The 13,488-nt window shown below is 47.2% G+C and overlaps 1 protein-coding gene and 1 long non-coding RNA gene across 4 annotated transcripts in view; one reads left to right on the forward strand and one right to left on the reverse strand.

Moving 5' to 3' along the window:
* xdh (xanthine dehydrogenase) overlaps positions 1-7,307 on the reverse strand; it is a 196,816-nt gene extending 189,509 nt beyond the window's left edge. The window contains exon 1 of one of the 3 annotated variants that reach the window (XM_072500199.1): positions 6,923-7,307. The gene's annotated coding sequence lies outside the window, so the exon portion shown is untranslated. Of the gene's footprint in view, positions 1-5,666; positions 5,889-6,851 lie in introns of those variants that run through there. The other 2 variants (XM_072500197.1, XM_072500200.1) reach the window with 2 other exon arrangements.
* LOC140411136 (uncharacterized) overlaps positions 1-13,488 on the forward strand; it is a 179,097-nt gene that overhangs the window by 3,215 nt on the left and 162,394 nt on the right. The window lies entirely within an intron of this gene.

Consider the following 13,488-nt stretch of genomic DNA (forward strand, 5'->3'; position numbering starts at 1 on the left):
AGAAATATAGACAATAGAAGCTGGGGGAGAACATTTGACCCTTTGAACCTGCTCCGCCATTCATTATGATCATGGCTGATCATCAAGATCAATACTCTGTCCCGCCTTCTCCCCAAATCCCTTGATCCCTTTAGCCCCAAGAGCTATATCTAATTTTGTCTTGAAATTACACAACATTTTGTCCTCAACCACTTTCTGTGGTAGTAAATTCCCCAGATTCACCACTCTCTGGGTGAAGACATTTCTACTCACCTCAGTCCTAAAAGGTTACCCCTTATCCTCAAACTATGACCCCTAGTTCTGGACCCGCCCACCATTGGGAACATTCTTTATGAATCTACCCTGTCTAATCCAGTTAGAATTTTATAAATTGCCATGACATCCCCTCTCACTCTTCTAAACTCCAATGAATATAATCCTAACTGATTTAGTCTCTCCTCATATGACCGTCCCGCCATCCCAGGAATCAGCCTGGTAAACCTTCGCTGCGCTCCCTCCATAGCAAGAACATCCTTCCTCAGATAAGGACACAAAACTCCACAATACTCCAATGCACCGTACACTCGTCCCTGGAGCATCGCGACAACCAGGACTCCTACATCATTTATTGACTACAGCTCCGCCTTCAACACCATAATCCCAGCCAAACTCATATCAAAGCTCCAAAAGCGAGGACATGGCTCCTCCCTCTGCAACTGGATCCTTGCCTTTCTGACCCATTGACCACAATCAGTAAGGATAAGCAACAACACCTCCTCCACGATAGTCCTCAACACCGGAGCCCTGCAAGGCTGTGTACTTAGCACCCTACTCTACTCCCTGTACACACACGACCGCAGGGCAGGATTTGCCTATAACTCCATTTACAAGTTTGCTGATGACACGACAGTAGTGGGACTGATCTCAAACAACGATGAGTCATAATATAGGAGGGAGAACCTAGTGGAGTGGTATATCAACAACAATCTCTCCTTCAATGGCAGCAAAATTAAAGAGCTGGTCATTGACTTCTGGAAGCAAAGTACTGTACACACCCCTGTCTGAATCAAAGGGGCCGAGGTGGAGATGGTTAACAGCTTCAAATACCTAGGTGTGCACACCACCAAAATCCTGTCCTGGTCCACCCACATCAACGCTACAACACAAGAAAGCACAACAGTGACTCTACTTCCTCAGGAAACTAAGGAAATTTGGCATGTCCACATTGACTCTTACCAATTTTTACAGAAGAATCATAGAAAGCATCCTGGGCGGGATTCTCCGCCGGTGTGATCCTCTGTTTTGCCGGCGCCCGGGGGTTTCCTGACGGCGTGGGGCCGGCCAACAATGGGAAACCCCATTGACCGGCCAGCGTAACGGAGAATCCCGCCGGCGGGTCGGGGCAGAAATGTGGCGTGGCGGGGCGGAGAATCCAGCCCTCTACCTGGCTGCATCACAACCTGGGATGGCAACTGCTCGGCCCAAGACCGTAAGAAACTTCAGAGAGTCGAGAACACCGCCCAGTCCATCACACAAACCTGCCTCCCATCCATTGACTCCATCTGCACATCCCGCTGCCTGGGGAAAGCGGGCAGCATAATCAAGGACCCCCTCCCACCCGGCTTACTCACTCTTCCAACTTCTTCCATCGGGCAGGAGATACAAAAGTCTGAAAACACGCACGAACAGTCTCAAAAACAGCTTCTTCCCCACTGTCACCAGACTCCTAAATGACCCTCTTATGGACTGGTCTGATTAATACTACACTCCTGTGTGCTTCACCCGATACCGGTGTCTATGTATTTACATTGCGTACCTTGTGTTGCCCTATTACATATTTTCTTTTCATGTACTAAATGATCTGTTTGAGCTGCACGCAGAAAAATACTTTTCACTGTACCTCGGTGCACATGACAATAAACAAATCCAAGTCCAGGAGTGGCGTCACAAATGCCCTTTGCAATTGCAGTAAAACATCCCTATTACTATACCCAAATCCTCTCTCTGTGAAGGCCAACATACTATTTGCCTTCTTTACTGCCTGCTGTACCTGCGTGATTACTTTCTGCGACTGATGGAAGAGGGCACAAAAGTCCATTACAATAATAATAGTAATCTTTATTAGTGTCACATATAGGCTTACATTAACACTGCAATGAAGTTACTGTGAAAATCCACATTCCGCCGCCTGTTCGGGTACACTGAGGGAGAATTCGGAATGTCCAAATTACCTAACAGCACGTCTTCCGGGACTTGTGGGAGGAAACTGGAGCATCCGGAGGAAACCCACGCAGACATGGGGAAAACGTGCAGACTCCGCAAAGAAAGTGACCCAAGCCGGGAATCTGGGACCCTGGCGCTGTGAAGCAACAGTGCTAACCACTGTGCTACTGCGCCACCCTAATCACATAGGATTGCATTTGTAATTTTGGTTTCGGTACACTGGTGAAGAAAGAAACTCGGTTCGAGGGAGTAAAACTCTGGGAAAGGTGGACAGAGATTTGGAAGGCGGAACATGGTCAAGGACCTTATTGGCCATACCTTGTTTTCTTTGCGAAGGGGATGATGAACCTTCTTCTTGAACTGCTGCAGTTCATACAGCACTACCACGGTGCCGTTACGGAGGCAGTCCTAGGATTTTGACTATGTGACAATGAAGGAACGGCGGTATATGGTCCAGTTACTATTGTGTGTGACTTGAAAGGGAACTTGGAGCTGCAGTTTCCCCATAGGCCTCTGTCCAAGTTTGGAAATCATCTGAGAAGCTTCTCTTAATTCCTACCATTTGCTTTCTGGTTTGTGATAATCTTTCAATCCAATCTGGGCCCTCTCTCCACCTTTAACATTAATCTGAAGACTTACTGAAAACATTCTGACAGCCCATATCATCTGCTTGTTATTCTGTTATTTCTTCAAAAACGTCAATAAAATTAGCTAAAAATAATGGACGCGATTCACTGGAAAGACGTCCAAGTCCGGTTCCGAGCGGGTTTAAGAGGATGTTTCTCGACGGCAGCGGTGTTGAGATTGATCCCGCTCTTCAACAGCACTTAGCCTGAGGTCTCGGGGAGTTTCCCCCCCCCCAATCCCCACCCCACCCCCTCCCACGTCAAGGCCACACTTGGACCGTTTTCAAGCACTGGGGAGCTAAGATCGGCAGCAGGAGCAAGACCCGCTCCTCACAGACCGGGGAGCCATTTTGAAAGGCCGCCCCAATCTCTATACCCCTCCCCTTTTCAGGACCTGGACACCCCTCCCCCTCTCCATCTCCTCAACCTTCGTGCAGACCCCTCCTCATCCACCCTCAGGCTCCGACCCATGGCAGTGCCATTTTGGCACCTTGGCACTGACAGCCTGGCACTGCACCTGGAGCCTGGGCAGTGCCAACCAGGCATCCTGGCAGTGCCAGGCAGACAGTGTCAAGGTGCCGGGTGGGCAGTGCAAGGGCACCAGGCTGGCTGTGCCAAGGTGTCTGGGTGCTGGGGGAATGCCTGTGTACTACCCTTCCCTGTTCCTGATACCCGGGTGGCTCTAATGGCCTGCGCGATCCCCCGAGGTGCCATCACGCCTGGTTGAAGATTGTAGAAACCTGTGCTAAACGGCGCCTGGTTGAGGCCTCGCAGTTACAATCGTTGACTCCCGGGCGCCGGGTGAATATGGAATTGGGATGTTTAAATGTGCCTAATAGCTCATTTAAATATCATGATCTGGATCGCGCCCAGTGATGGTATGATTCAGATCCTGCCAGGCACCGCGAGTCGGGCAATCTGTACAAGCTTTTGTGCCTGGCGCGGAGCCCAATTTGGGGCTCTCCCACGATCCACCCATTTGGAGACAGGCTCGATGCGGTAGGGAAAACGTGCCAGTTGAAACATTTAATTTAGAAATTCTTGCTGTTTTTTCTTATGCATTCCCATTTCTGGATGTTCTGTTGTTGGATCTTTTGACAAAGAGTCATGCATCGTTTCCACCATTCAATTTGCTAGTTCCTTGTTTCCTGAGTTAGCTTCATTTGTGCAGATTGGAATTGCAATAGCCTCTCACTCGGTCTCCTCAGGCATTATTACCTCTGAGCTTCAGCTTTTTAATTTGGACCTCAACTCCGGACACCCTCACAACAGAGTCTGGTTCCTCGTTCTATTAACACCATTATGTGAACCACGACAACTCAACCATCCCCTCCAAGTTTGGCTCCAGCCATGACGAGATGTCTTTCCCCCGACACCAGACAGGCCCCGACACAATTAACCTTGGACACACCCTATCTTGCTCATCATCCCTCCATGATCATCCCCATCTTTATTTTTAAAAATCCATTTACGGGCTGTGGGCATCACTGGTTAGGCCAGCATTTATTGTCCATCCCTAGTTAGAATCATAGAATTCCTACAGTGCAGAAGGAGGCCTTTCGACCCACAATGTCTGCACTGAGCCTCTGAAAAAGCACCCAAGACCCACCCCCCCCCATCTATGTAATCCAGTTACCCCACCTAACCTTTTGGACACTAAGGGGCAACTTAACATGGTCAATCCACCTAACCGGCACATCTTTGGACTGCGGGAGGAAACTGGAGCACGCGGAGGAAACCCACGCAACAACGGGGAGAATGTGCAAACTTCACACATGATCGGAATTGAACCCAGATCCCAGGTACTGTGAGGCAGCAGTGCTAATCACTGTGCCAACTTTCAGTTGGTGGTGGTGAGTAGCCTTCTTGAACCGCTGCAGTCCCTGCTGTGTAGGTACACCCACAGTGCTGTTAGGGAGGGAGTTCCAGGACTTTGACCCAGTGACAGTGAAGGAACGGTGGAATATTTCCAGGTCGGCTTGATGAGTGACTTGGAGGGGATCTTCCAATTGGTGGGATTCACGGGTATTTGCTGCTCTCGTCCATCTAGATGGTAGTGGTCGTGGGTTTGGAAGGTGGCATTTAATTTTCCTTATATTATTTTTCCACCCTAATTGTCTTTGTTAGCCTCCTTTCGGCAAGCTTTTCAGATAACCTTCTGCAATTCTCTGCAATAATGCTTTGGACTTAATTTCATCCTCGCTTCTTTATCCTTGACTAGATTGTTTTAATGAATCATGGAATCATAGAATCCCTACAGTACAATAGGAGACCATTCTGCACAGACCCTCTGAAAGAGCACCCTACTCGGCCCACGGCCCCACCCGTAGATCCCCGTAACCCCACCTAACCTTTTTTAGATACTGAGGGGCAATTTAGCATGGACAATCCACCTAACCGAGACCTCTTTGGACCGTGGGAGGAAACCGGAGCACCCGGAGGAAACCCGGAAAACCACGCAGACACGGGGAGGAAGTGCAGACTCCGCACAGACAGTAACCCGAGGCTGGAATTGAACCCGGGACCCTGACGCTGCTATACTGAACACACTGCACCACCCCTTTAAGTATCATCCACGGCTGTTCCAGTTCTTTATTACTTTCCACAGATATCCCTCTGCAGATCTTAGTACCTCTTTTGTAACTATTGACATGGACTCCACTTCGGGCCTAGTGTCAGATTTCCCAAGGAGTCTCATAACCCATACAGGAGTTTCGCACATCAACTCCATTCCAAACCTTCCCACTAAGTTGTCGCTCCACCGTCTGTCAGTTGCTTCCTGTAAAGACTGAAAACTGCGGTGGCCACTGATGGAGCCTTAACGAAAAATGTACTAACCGTAATTGCGTCAGCGAATAAGAGGTCCAATTATAGGCACAGCAAGATTGCACAAACAGCAATCAGACGGGTGAAGGCACATTGTAAATCAGGCCAGCTGTCTCCGCCCTCGTATCTGATTGTCTCACCTCAGATGCTCAGTGCTACAGCTTCAGTGTTTATATTTCGATCCGGCTGAACGCGATATAGATCCAACTACCCCTCCTCTCTCATTCCTTTCCCCCACACAACCTTCCAAGATTGGGCAGCACAGGGATCCTGCCAGATTTTCCTTCTGTTTGTATTCCCTTAGCAAGGATGTGCTGCTACCTCCCCTAATGAAGTTCCTGGTTGGAATACGCTGGCAGTCAGCCAAAAAACAGAATAAAAACATCGTCCTTTCCCTTGCCTACGGTCGGAAAGAATGGCAGGTTGTTGTGCAAACCTGCCAATTAAATCAGAGTCGGCTTGATCTACTCGATTAGTTTAGACCATCGAAAGGGGGCGAGGAAGAATAAATCAGATCCTTCTGCCTAATTATCCTGAGTTTTGGCCTGTTTGTGCCCCCTCCCTCGCAATCATTTCACAAAATAAAAACAGAGTGTTGGGGGTGGCACGGCGGCGTAGTGATTACCACTGCTCTCACCCCCGCAACCCAAATTTGTGCAGGTATGAATCGGTACTCAACAGGTCAGCCAGAGAGCAACTAATTTAACACTTCAGGCCTGCCTGCACTGGGGTCTGGAAATGTGGGGACATCATGGTCTCTGAATAAGGCGTTAGGACTGAGATGAGTCCTAAATAATTGGGTACTCTAAATTTATAAATAAAAACGTGGAATCCGGCAAACTGTGCAGAGCCGAATCTAAAGATGAGGCAGGATTACCTTGAGCTTCATTGGAGCAGGTTAGGAGGTGAGAGAATGAAATAATTAAATGGAGTGGGGAGTGAAAGTGACAAGTGACCAGGAGCACGATGTTAGTTCCCTCTCTCTTTCTCTCAACAGCTGCTGTTGGAGCTATTGAGAATTCTCTGCCCTCACTGAGCAAGGGAAGCTGGCAGAGTTCAGGGTCCACCAAGTGGAGGATTGGAAAATGAAAAGCAAACAAGAGTTTCCGAAAGTTTCAGGTTGTCACATCTTGTCACAGCATGTTTAAAAACGACACAAGCGAGTCTTGCTCGTGAACCCCAAGCAATTTCACCTACCTTGTTGGTTGAGCTTGTGTTAAATCAATCCTGCCTCAGAGTCGCTGAATGTATCGACCTCAGTCACTCACCTCGCAAATACAAGATAACAAGTTGTCAGGTTGTACTTCACTGTTACAGTGACGCTCATCAATAACCGGATCCTTAAAGGCACACTGCACTGTGGCTACGAGCGGGATTTATTTACCACAGGTATGTAGGTTTCGCAAGATGTACGTATGCACGTTCAGGAAAGACGAAGATGGAGTAAGTTAGAGAAAACAAAATGACACAAGCTTTTCCTGGAACTGCTATTTTGCAAATAAAATGCAGCAGTTTGTCTCTTGAACTAACTGGCTGCAAGTACAACATGACGAATGGCAACAAGCCACCTTGTAATGCAAATTAATTCCAATAGTAGGCTTGTCAAAGCTAAAGCCCAATGAATAAAAAGAGGAATATGGCAACAATATTGCAAAGTTTTAGTGACGGTAGGAAACAGGATAGTGGTGGGTGGATGATCTTGAGGGCGGCACGTGAGCGCTCGGGTCCCAGGTTCGATTCCCGGCTTGGGTCACTGTGGGTTACGGGTGCTGGGAGGCGTCCCTTGGTGAGTTAGTGTGGGTTTCTACAATATTTAACCAGAAGCCAGAAGTGGCACGGTAGCACAGTGGTTGGGAATAGAGGGATATGGACCCAGGAAGTGTAGAAGATTGTAGTTTAGTCGGGCAGCATGGTCGGCACGGGCTTGGAGGGCCGAAGGGCCTGTTCCTGTGCTGTACATTTCTTTGTACGAAGTCTTACAACACCAGGTTAAAGTCCAACAGGTTTGTTTCGATGTCACTAGCTTTCAGAGCGCTGCTCCTTCACCTGAGGAAGGAGCAGCGCTCCGAAAGCTAGTGACATCGAAACAAACCTGTTGGACTTTAACCTGGTGTTGTAAGACTTCGTACTGTGCTCACCCCAGTCCAACGCCGGCATCTCCACATCATGTACATTTCTTTGTTCTTTGTTTGTTGTTCTTTGTTAGCTTCACAGCTCCAGGGACCTGGGTTCGATTCCCGGATTGGGTCACTGTCTGTGCGGAGTCTGCACGTTCTCCCCGTGTCTGCGTGGGTCTCCTCCGGGCACTCTGGTTTCCTCCCACAAATCTCGAAAGACGGGCTTTTTAGGTGAATTGGACATTCTGAATTCTCCCTCAGTGTACCCGAACAGGTGCCGGAGTGTGGTGACTAGGGGATTTTCAGAGTAACTTCATTGCAGTGTCAATGTAAGCCTACTTGTGACACGAATAAAGATTTGTATTATTAGTATAACTGGAGGAAGGTCTATGTGTGGGATTTCCAATAGGACCCTTACTTTTTATGAACTATATTAATGGCTTACATTTGAGTCCCATTCAAAATTTGTAGGTGACACAAGCTTGGATGTCTTGCGTATTGTGAGGGGGATATAAGCTGGGCGAACCGTTGGCAGATGAAATTGAATGCAGCAAATTGCAAAGTGATACATTTATGTGATACATACATGGGAGCTGGTGGAACTATCGGGGCTGTTTAGCTCAGTTGGCTGGACAGCTGATTTTGTGAGTCAGCGCAGGTTCAATTACCCCCCCACCCCGGCCCTATAAGGAAAAATGATTTAGATTTCCAGAAGGCCTTTGACAAGGTGCCGCATAGGAGACTGTTAAATAAGTTAAGAGCTCATGGTGTTCAGGGTAAGATCCTGGCATGGATAGAGGATTGACTGACTGGCAGAAGGCAGAGAGTGGGGATAAAGGGGTCTTTTTCAGGATGGCAGCCGGTGACTAGTGGTGTGTCTCAGGGGTCTGTGCGGGGACCACGACTTTTCACAATATACATTAATGATCTGGAAGAAGGAACTGAAGGCACTGTTGCTAAGTTTGCAGATGATACAAAGATCTGTAGAGGGACAGGTAGTATTGAGGAAGCAAGGGGGCTGCAGAAGAACTTGGACAGCTAGGAGAGTGGGCAAAGAAGTGGCAAATGAAATACAATTTGGAAAATGAAAATGAAATGAAATGAATGAAATGAAAATTGCTTATTGTCACAAGTAGGCTTCAACGAAGTTGCTGTGAAAATCCCCTAGTCGCCACATTCCGGCGCCTGTTCAGGGAGGCTGGTACGGGAATTGAACCGTGCTGCAGGCCTGCTTGGTCTGCTTTAAAAGCCAGCGATTTAGCCCAGTGTGCTAAACCAGCCCCAGTCAAGTGTGAGTTTATGCACTTTGGAAGGAGGAATTTAGGCATAGACTATTTTCTAAATGGGGAAATGCTTCGGAAAGCAGAAGCACAAAGGGTCTTGGGAGTCCTTGGGCGGGATTCTCCGCAATCGGCACAATGTCCGCCGACTGGCGCCAAAAAACGGCGTGAATTCTCCACATCTTGGGGGGCCGAGCCCTCACCTTGATGGGCTAGGCCCGCGCCGGACTGGTTTCTGCCCCGCCAGCTGGCGGGAAAGGCCTTTGGCCCCACACCAACTGGCGCGGAAATGACTTTGTCGTGCGGCGCATGCGCGGGAGCGTCAACGGCCGCTCACGGCATCCCCGTGCATGCGCAGTGGAGGGGGTCTCTTCTGCCTCCGCCATAATGAAGACCATGGTGAAGGCGGAAGGAAAAGGGTGCCCCCACGGCACAGGCCCGCCAGCGGATCGGTGGGCCTCGATCGCGGGCAAGGCCACCGTGGGGCCAGATCGCCCCGCACCACTCCGAGGACCCCGGAGCCCGCCCGCGCCACCTTGTCCCGCCGTTTGAAAGGTGGTTCAATCCACGCCGGCTGGCGTGGGTTGACAGCGGCGGGACTTTGGCCCATCGCGGACCGGAGAATCACCGGGGGATTTCCGCCGACCGGCGCGGCGCGATTCCCGCCCCCGCCGAATCTCCGGTGGCGGAGAATTCGGGACACACCGGGGGCGGGATTCACGCCGGCCCCCGGCGATTTTCCAACCCGGTGGGGGGTCGGAGAATCGCGCCCCTTGTTCACGATTCTCTTAAGGTTAATGTGCAGGTTCAGTCGGCAGTTAAGAAGGCAAATGCAATGTTAGCATTCATGTCGAGAGGGCTAGAATACAAGACCAGGGATGTACTTCTGAGGCTATATAATGTCAGACCCCATTTGGAGTATTGTGAGCAGTTTTGGGCCCCATATCTAAGGAAGGATGTGCTGGCCTTGGAAAGGGTCCAGAGGAGGTTCACAAGAATGATCCCTGGAATGAAGAACTTGTCGGATGAGGAATGTTTGAGGACTCTGAGTCTGTACTCATTGGAGTTAGAAGGATGAGAGGGGATCTTATTGAAACTTGCAGGATACTGCAAGGCCTGGATAGAGTGGACGTGGAGAGGATGTTTCCACTTGTAGGAAAAACTAGAACCAGAGGACACCATCTCAGACTAAATGGACGATCCTTTAAAACAGAGATGAGGAGAAATTTCTTCAGCCAGAGGGTGGTGAATCTGTGGAACTCTTTGCTGCAGAAGGTTGTGGAGGCCAAATCACTGAGTTCTTTAAGACAGAGATAGATAGGTTCTTGATTAATAAGAGGATCAGGGGTTATGGGGAGAAGGCAGGAGAATGGGGTGAGAAAATATCAGCCATGACTGAATGGCGGAGCAGACTCGATGGGCCGAGTGGCCTAATTCTGCTCCTATGTCTTATGATCTTATGGTCATCTGGGGCAGTGGCAACTTTAGAGAAGCAAAGGATACTCCTGAACATTTCAATATAATTGGTGATTGTACACTTGATCTTTGAATCGTATTAAAGGTAAATTTAATCAACCTTCATATTGAATTCTGTGAATGTAGGACAGAGCATTACTCCGTCCTGACCACTAAACCTAAAGCAGAGTTTGATCAGCCCGAGGATGTTTGTTATAAGAAGGGGCGGGGCCTGTGTATTCTCTTACTTATTGTTTTAGGTGACACCTGCTAATGTGCCTGTTCTTTGACTTGTAAAAACGTGCATCAATGCATGAGATTCAGAACCGTCCTGGAAATTTTCAGCACCTTTGCCACAGTAAAAACATTCAAATGTCTGTGTGCTAATTTGTTTTCCACCTCCTTGTCGCTTCCAGACCTGGAACAAAATGGAAAACCATGTACGCCTGCAATGGAAGCTTTAACTGATTCAGGGTGATATATGGCAGTGTTATTATGGCAGGGTTATTATGGGAGTGTTGTATGGCAGTGTTATTATGGCAGTGTAATTATGGCAGTGTTGTAATGGCAGTGTTATTATGGCAGTTTTGTTATGGCAGTGCTGTTATGGGAGTGTTGTATGGCAGTGTTATTATGGCAGTGTTGTTATGGCAGTGCTGTTATGGGAGTGTTGTATGGCAGTGTTATCATGGCAGTGTTATTATGGCTGTGTTGTTATTGCAGTGCTGTTATGGGAGTGTTGTATGGCAGTGTTATTATGGCAGTGTTATTCTGGTAGTGTTATTATGGATGTGTTATTATGGCAGTGTTGTTCTGGCAGTGATGTTATGGGAGTGTTGTTATGGCAGTGTTGTTATGGCAGTGTTATTCTGGCAGTGTTATTATGGATGTGTTATTATGGCAGTGTTCTATGGCAATGCTGTTATGGCAGTGTTGCTATGGCAGTGCTATTATGGCAGTGTTATTATGGCAGTGTTATTAAGGGAGTGTTGCTACGGCAGTGTTATTATGGCAGTGTTATTATGGCAGTGTTGTTATGGCAGTGTTGTTATGGCTGTGTTATTATGGCAGTGTTGTAATGGCAGTGCTGTTATGGCAGTGTTGTAATGGCAGTGTTATTATGGCAGTGTTGTTAAGGCATTGTTATTATGGCAGTGTAGTTATGGCAGTGTTATTATGGCAGTGTTGTAATGGCAGTGCTGTTATGGCAGTGTTGTAATGGCAGTGTTATTATGGCAGTGTTGTTAAGGCATTATTATGGCAGTGTAGTTATGGCAGTGTTATTATGGCAGTGTTGTAATGGCAGTGTTATTATGGCAGTGTTGTTATGGCAGTGTTATTATGGCAGTGTTGTAATGACAGTGTTGTAATGGCAGTGTTATCATGGCAGTGTTGTTAAGGCATTGTTATTATGGCAGTGTAGTTATGGCAGTGTTGTAATGGCAGTGTTATTATGGCAGTGTTGTTATGGCAGTGTTATTATGGCAGTGTTGTTATGGCAGTGTTGTAATGGCAGTGTTGTAATGGCAGTGTTATTATGGCAGTGTTGTTAAGGCATTGTTATTATGGCAGTGTAGTTATGGCAGTGTTATTAAGGCAGTGTAATTATGGCAGTGTTGTAATGGCAGTGTTATTACGGCAGTGTTGTTATGGCAGTGTTGTAATGGCAGTGTTGTAATGGCAGTGTTGTAATGGCAGTGTTATTATGGCAGTGTTGTTAAGGCATTGTTATTATGGCAGTGTTATTATGGCAGTGTTGTTATGGCAGTGTTGTTATGGCAGTGTTGTTATGGCTGTGTTATTATGGCAGTGTTAGTATGGCAGTGTTGTAATGGCAGTGCTGTTATGGCAGTGTTGTAATGGCAGTGTTATTATGGCAGTGTTGTTAAGGCATAGTTATTATGGCAGTGTAGTTATGGCAGTGTTATTATGGCAGTGTTGAAACGGCAGTGTTGTAATGGCAGTGTTATTATGGCAGTGTTGTTAAGGCATTGTTATTATGGCAGTGTAGTTATGGCAGTGTTATTAAGGCAGTGTAATTATGGCAGTGTTGTAATGGCAGTGTTATTACGGCAGTGTTCTTATGGCAGTGTTGTAATGGCAGTGTTGTAATGGCAGTGTTGTAATGGCAGTGTTGTTATGGCAGTGTTATTATGGCAGTGTTGTAATGGCAGTGTTGTAATGGCAGTGTTATTATGGCAGTGTTATGGCAGTGTTATTATGGCAGTGTTGTAATGCCAGTGTTGTAATGGCAGTGTTATTATGGCAGTGTTGTTAAGGCATTGTTATTATGGCAGTGTTGTTATGGCAGAGTTTTTATGGCAGTGTTGTAATGGCAGTGCTGTTATGGCAGTGTTGTAATGGCAGTGTTATTATGGCAGTGTTGTTAAGGCATTGTTATTATGGCAGTGTAGTTATGGCAGTTTTATTAAGGCAGTGTTATTATGGCAGTGTTGTAATGGCAGTGCTGTTATGGCAGTGTTGTAATGGCATTGTTATTATTGCAGTGTTGTTAAGGCATTGTTATTATGGCAGTGTAGTTATTGCAGTGTTATTATGGCAGTGTTGTTATGGCAGTGTTATTATGGCAGTGTTATTAAGGCAGTGTTGTAATGGCAGTGTTGTTATGACAGTGTTATTATGGCAGTGTTGTTAAGGCATTGTTATTATGGCAGTGTAGTTATGGCAGTGTTATTCTGGTAGTGTTATTCTGGTAGTGTTATTATGGATGTGTTATTATGGCAGTGTTGTTATGGCAGTGTTGTTCTGGGAGTGTTATTATGGCAGTGTTGTATGGCAGTGTTATTCTGGCAGTGTTATTATGGATGTGTTATTATGGCAGTGTTCTATGGCAATGCTGTTATGGCAGTGTTGCTATGGCAGTGCTATTATGGCAGTGTTATTATGGCAGTGTTGTTATGGCAGTGTTATTAAGGGAGTGTTGTTATGGCAGTGTTATTATGGCAGTGTTGTTATGGCAGT

Source organism: Scyliorhinus torazame, chromosome 4 (genome assembly GCF_047496885.1).
Source record: "Scyliorhinus torazame isolate Kashiwa2021f chromosome 4, sScyTor2.1, whole genome shotgun sequence".
Taxonomy (NCBI): domain Eukaryota; kingdom Metazoa; phylum Chordata; class Chondrichthyes; order Carcharhiniformes; family Scyliorhinidae; genus Scyliorhinus; species Scyliorhinus torazame.